A 7,500-nucleotide genomic window follows, 5' to 3' on the forward strand; every position below is an offset into this window, starting at 1 on the left:
ACGACTCATATCCATACAGTAACACCTGATCTCACCAAACTAATATATTGCCTGATTTTTATACATAATTTCGGGCGATTTGATTTCCAAATTTCACTTAACCTAGCCATTGTCTGATTTGCTTTTTTCAATCTTTAATTAAACTTCATTTCTGATGACCCTCTACTAGCGACCATAGCATATATATATTTAAGCAGTTCTACCTAATTAAATCTTTCTTCTTCCAATGATATTTAATCTTCCATTCCGATTTCATCATTTCTATCTTTTTTTCTAATATTGAGCCCAGCCTCGTGATATTTCATGCATTCTAGTAAACAAGCTTTGCAAGTCCTGTGGCGTTTTGCTAATAAGGACAGCGTCATCAGCATAGTTTAGGTCAACCAATTTCCTATTACCAATCCAATCCAATCCTTCGCCGCCATCCACAACTGTTATAAACGATACAAAATCCACGAGGAGGATGAACAACATAGGTGACAACACATTTCCTTAGAGTACTCCACTGTTCACTGGAAATTCTTTAGATAGGACTCCATTAACATTAACTTTGCACTTCCTATGCTCATGGACAGACTTAATCAAATTTACATATCTAAGAGGAACTCTCCACAAAATTGGCCGGTGCACACTATAAAATGTTTTTTCATTGTCCACAAATGCCATCAAAAGTGGATTTCTATATTCTGTAAAATCCTGTACAATGTTTAAATATATATATATATATATATATATATATATATATATATATATATATATATATATATGTATATATATATATATATATATATATATATATATATATACCCGAGCTCTAAGACACTTATATAACTCCCAGACAGCGATATACAAAAGCACTGAATATTCAAAGGTCTCTTAAGTACACTCAAACTAAACAGTAATTATTACTACGATTTAGTCAAACTTCTTGATTCGATTCATTAACAGGATAAGAGCGGGTATGAAATAAACACAGATGATTAAAATGATACACTCCTTACAAAAATAAATATATTCTATATTAATTACACTTTGAAAAGAATTTACATAAAAAAAAATCACTTGAAATATTAAGTCTGAACAAAACTTACATTAACACCAAAAATGATGCGGTCTCAAAATTATATAGTCACCCGACTTGTAATATTAAATCTGCTTGAAACCTTAGACTAAGACATAAATACTTACGAAAATTGTACAATCAATTGTTCCACTTGAAATGAAATTTTACACAATTAAGTAATCTTGACACCTATTAAAGAAATTACATAGAATAGCTGATAAACTTACGTATTTAGCTCATGCGAAGCTAACCAAGTAAGGTTACAAATATACTTCACGTTTCTTACTTGCACAGGGCCAGTTATAAAATTTACACAATACCAATAATCACCACAACACCATATATTTAAAATTTCTGGCAATTTTTACACAATATACACTGCACACAAAATCCCTTTGGAGAGGGCACACTAAAGGCTCTAGAGAGAGCTCTTTCACAGAACGGCTGTTTGTTTCTCTTCGCCTCTTATGCAGCCCTGGGGCATATATATATAAATTAGCTACTTCAGAATATTCTAGGTCCGAGCTCTAGAAGCTTGGGGGTTGACCTAAGGGCGTAAGGTTGCCAATGATTACTCTCTTGGACGCATACTTCTGCAAAAACGAGACGACTCTCTCTCAGCTAGTTCTGCCCACCTTTGTCCTCGAAATAGTAAAAAAAAATTAACTTTACACTGGGTTTTTCAAGAATCTTCCAAAACACGTGGCAAATACAAGAGTTGCGTGTTTTCTCACAAACATGACGCAATACCTCATAAAAATGTAAACAAAAAATACATAAGCCCTTGTCCATCTCTCGTATGGATCATACTGTGTAACGTTCTTAAACAGATTAAGTAAGAAGCGTAACGAAATACGTGAAATAAAATGTTAATTCTTAAAAATAACGTAAATTTACACATACTAACTTGAATGAAGAATACAAATAAATTAACGACAAAAGTGTCACGTAGTTTACATAACAAACTTATACCTACATGAGAGGAACACATAATAAGAGCTGGTAATCCACCTATTCAATGCACATATGAAAACATAAATACCTGCATACCTTATTTACTTTACACTAGACAAGCTTTGTAGGAATATATATATATATATATATATATATATATATATATATATATATACATATATATATATATATATATATATATATATATATATATATATATGTATATATATATATATATATATATATATATATATATATATATATATATATATATATATATATATATATATATATATATATTCATATTCATATATATATATATATATATATATATATATATATATATATATATATATATATATATATATATATATATATATATATATATATATATATATATATACATATGTATATTTATATGTATATATATATATATATATATATATATATATATATATATATATATATATATATATATATACATATAAAACTTGTCGCAGGACATATAAAGATCACGAAGAAACAAGGAAAGGGTCTTAGAGTTGCGAGATAGATAGTAAGCTTTTGTCGTCATGGAGTTTGAAGGGCGCGTAATTGGGTAATTTTTGTCATGTATAGCACATGTCATTCTTCTCATGGGAAGATGTCATTCATTAACTAAAGTAGCTAATTCCGTTAATAGAACAATAAGTCAATGGCAAGATAATTAGTATGATCTCAGAGCTCAAAAGGTCAGTCAAACTGGTGTAAAATCCAGCAAGCAATATATAAATAAAAATAGGAGAAAAATTATTGATAGGAATTGGTTTCTCTATCTTTCTGAACACTGGGGACAGACAGGCAACAACCTCGGACTTATGTGGTCGATAGATGGACAGATAAACTGATATTATGTAGAATGGTGGCCAAGGTACCAGCCACCCATTGAGACATATTGGGTCCTTTGACTGGCTATAGCCTAAACAGTACCTCACTATATCGCTTTCTCGTTACTGCTCATTTTCCATTTACCTACATATACATCAAATAGTCTGACCTATTCTTCACACATTCTCATTTTTCCTTCTACACCTGAAAACACTAAGATAACCGAAAATTTCAATTCCCTCAGCGACTTGACTACTGCTTTTCAATTGTTCAGTGGCTACTTAAATGGTAAGGCTAGAAGAGACTCTAGCTATGGTAAACAGCTCTTCTAGGTCATAGGGGACATCAATCTGCTGCTCTTCCAGGACACTGGTGTGACTCCAAACACTGAACATAAATCATCTTATCCATTTAAAACAAAACAAAAATATGTATCACTCCCAAGGCAATATTTGATTAAATTTGATTAAATTTTATAAGCATATATTTAATATTTATTTTATGAATGATATAAGTAATTTCTATCCAGATAATATTAATTATTTGTGAGAGAGAGAGAGAGAGAGAGAGAGAGAGAGAGAGAGAGAGAGAGAGAGAGAGAGAGAGAGAGAGAGAGAGAGAGAGAGAGAGACCGATACGTGTTCAGACGAGGTTAGACTCTTCCAGTTTTTTTTAATTCCCATACTTCTTGTTGTTGCCCGCAGCCTTACCGTTATATCGTTTAAAAGTTAAATTTTTAAAGTACATACCAATGTAGCTTCATTAGCAACCTTGTCATTTCTGATCAAACCACATGTGGCAGATATTTCTGCATAAAATCAGATACCTTTTCCTGAAGTGAACCAAGCAAGGTTGGAGGTGGAAATAGCTGTTCTCCACACATCAAAATTCAGTTTTACTCTGATCTTCCAGTCTTCAGAAACATAACAAGCCACATTAATTAGTCAACATGATTGAGGAGAGCTACTAAATGTGGGAAAGTAAGATAAGATGTATTTTCATGGTTTGGAGTGAATTAACAATTTACAAAAAAAAAAAAAAAAAAAAAAAAAGGACAAAAAGTTTGCCCTCACAGGAGATTTAACAATGAGAGCTTGCAGTCTTACCTAAAGCTGGCAAATACTTTTTACTCTTCACATATGTTTATTAGTTGAAGTTGAAATTCTATAATATTTTTCATAATGTGTTTCCGTGAACGTAGTAGTTATCACTGATAATATCAAAAATATAATATATAACATTTACATATATGAAAAGAAAATAAAACATCGCAAATCAGTTTTATATGTGAATATAGTTAAATATATTTTCTACAATAATATACAGTTAGATTCTAAAGAACGCCGATATTCACGGCAAATTGTTCGTCAGATGTCTCTAGCATCACCATGACAAAACAGATAAATGGTTGCTCTTCTTACCACTTCTAGGAAATGGTGGATCCTTGACCAACCTCAACGAATAAAGATAAAAATTACAAATCATCAAAAGCATGTAAAAACTAATGGAGAGATACACATAGACAATTCCTTAAGTTAACAAGCGACATTAGATTATTTCGATATTAGTCTTGTTCACATCAGTGATGGAAGAAAGGGTTGTTCTATGTATGGCTCGATGGTGTAAAATAATCATAAAAAACACCATAAAAGAGTTATACAGGTTTTGAGGACATTCTGAGAGAGAGAGAGAGAGAGAGAGAGAGAGAGAGAGAGAGAGAGAGAGAGAGAGAGAGGGGGGGGGGGGAGGGGATCTAATTGTTTGTGTTTACTGTAGTTAATATAGTAATCAACCATGTACATTCATTTCGAGACATTCATACAGATCAAAATTTTTTTTTGCATAGTTATGCAATTTTTCCAATAAAAATATTTGTATTATGCTTCCAAAAGCACATATAGATTTACTGCTTAAGACTTTCATCGGCGTTTAGATATTCACAACTGGTAACATTCTATAATACATAAGGACACTTTACTGGTAAACATTTCCCAAGTCATTTGGATTCAAGTGGATGTGCCATCTTAGTCTTTAGATCGTAAGCCACTTGCCCTTTATTCATCATTTTTTTTTTTTTTTTTTTTTTACATTTCCTTTTCAGTGAGCTTTGCCGACTAATCGCCTGTATTCATGGCCAAGTACGGTTAGCAGTGAAATTTGAACTGAAATTTTAACCCTGGAAAGGTATGATGGGTCGTATGCGACCCCTACAGCATTTTCAAAACCTGTTTTTTCCCCATAAATCATCAGCTGTCTCGAATATGGAAGTGATCGACCTGCAAGGGGTGACTAGTCTACATGCCATTGTCTGCTTTAAGACTGATTTTCGTCTAACTTCCCTCCTTCCCCGTTTTATTACCCCCCCCCCCCCCCCCCGGGGTCGACCTCGACCCTGACATACCTTTATAGGGATAAGTGATCAAACAGCAAAGTTATTACATAATTATAAATTGTCGAACAGTGCTGATACTTGTTTGGTTCTTTATAGTTGGAAAGTGTGGATGGATGGTGTGTCTACCACTTGCATGACATTGGTTTTGGCTTAGATGCCATATATTGCCATGAGGTCCATTTTCCCTCAAATGCTAATTTCTGAATTTTTTTCATTTTTTGCAAATTTGATTTTTTTCTATTTATTTTGAATTTATCTTCAATAATGGCCAGCAGGCAGTATTCCCTCGGCATGGATGTCATCAACACACTTCTAGTGGAGTTAAAAAGAGATGTTGATGATAATATGGAGTTTGCAACCCCATTCTTCATTTCAAGTGGTAGATTGGGCTGTAAGAGTTGTTGCGGTCTGCGGCCATTTTGTTGACATACCCGAAAGGTAAGTTGGCATATCTCTATATATTCTTGTTCTGTATAGAATTCGTGATATTTTGGTATATTTTAATGCATAAATATCATATTTTATAGGAGATAAAATGATTTTCATAAGAAATTTACATTGTGAAACTAGGCCGTCAAAAAATTACCTTTAGATTTCGCCCCTGATATAACAGTAAATTACATCTTAGTGCACATTTTATTTTGTATTTCTGTTCTAGGATAATATGAGTTTATTCTATAAAAAAATTAGCCTCTTCCTATTTCATTTGGGTACCCAAAAAAATTCATGAAATTTGGACAAATTTTTTTGGCCAAAAAAAGTTACCCTTTTTTCTCATTTCAGATCTTGACTTCTATGGGTCCAACTCATTTCCAGAAATTACACGCTGTTGCTTTGCCATCTAAGAAGGTGTCCCTAAAGGGATTTATGTGTATATATATATATCTATTTTTTGTGAATATTTACGTAAAGTCTTTTTTTTGTATACTTAAATTTCTAATATATTTCCAATAAATAGTTATTTTGTAGATGGGTATCATTTATATTTTCAGTAGTTTTTAGCATTTTTTGAAGTATTTTTAGCAAGTCAAACAATACAGATTGATGCATAACTAAATTTTTCCGGAATTTTTTTCGGAGTCGGGGTCGCGCGCGACCGAGTATACCCTTAAAGGGGTGTCCGAGGAGCGTACCTATCCAAGGTACATATTCAGTGAAATCTTTGTTACATTGCTCATTCAATTTTCATTGCAAGAGCTTTAATTCGCTTAATAATTTCCAAGATTTTATAGCAAAATTAGGGATAGAGTATAGACAATGGGCTTACTTTTTTGGATTAAAATGCTGATCCAAATAATGGGAGATTTTGAAAGAAAAAAATAGCTGTTTTTAGTCAGCCGTTGTATTTTGGGTGTTTGGAGAATTTAATCTCTAAGAATCCTTATACATTTACATTTGTCATGTTTGAAGTTATACTACTTACTATGTTTTGCAGTCCTCCATATGCCGTAAGGTTGATAATTGATATGCTCATTAAGAAATGCTCTGTAGGATCATTCATTACGAAAATGCTCTATAGGATCATTTGTTTTTTTTCATTTTCTGAAAAATTAACCAAGATATTTTCGTTAATTGGTATAATGATAGAAGGGTGTGATAGAAATTTTATAAAAAAAAAGAAAAAAAAAAAAAAAAAACATGAGAGAAAGACCTCTTATTCGTGGAAGCGTGCTTCACAATACAGGATTATTTTCTGTTTGGATAGAGATTGTAAAGGTGAAGCTTATATTAGATTGAGATAATGGAAATACAGTGCTACAAGTGCCTTATTTATGAATTCAAACAAATTTCAAATGGTTGCAGGTTGCAATGGTCAAGTGAAGGCGTTTCATGCCGCCGCTAGGGAGACAAATCGATAGCCATTGATCATTCATTTTGAAAATACCAAGTATGCTCAATAAATAAATAAATTAAAAATGAAAGGGAGGAGAACAAATGTTAAAGAATAAAGATCTATCACATGATGGGGGATATAGGAAGAAGTTCAGAAAATTAAATCTAATAAGAGAGAATTTTTTCAGAACTGCAAGGACATTGCTCCACTGCTGTGTAGTCAGGAATAAAATGGAAATCAGACATTTATTTTAAAGATATTTAAATATTTTGTCTTCCATTTCCCCGCTTACGGCATCAGCTGTAGAAATTATGGAGATGGCATTGCCATTGTTCGAACTAGAACTAGAACTTCAAAGATAGAAATGATTTTTCGCTCGTTTAAGCGATC

This window comes from Palaemon carinicauda, chromosome 1 (genome assembly GCF_036898095.1).
Source record: "Palaemon carinicauda isolate YSFRI2023 chromosome 1, ASM3689809v2, whole genome shotgun sequence".
NCBI classification, from domain to species: domain Eukaryota; kingdom Metazoa; phylum Arthropoda; class Malacostraca; order Decapoda; family Palaemonidae; genus Palaemon; species Palaemon carinicauda.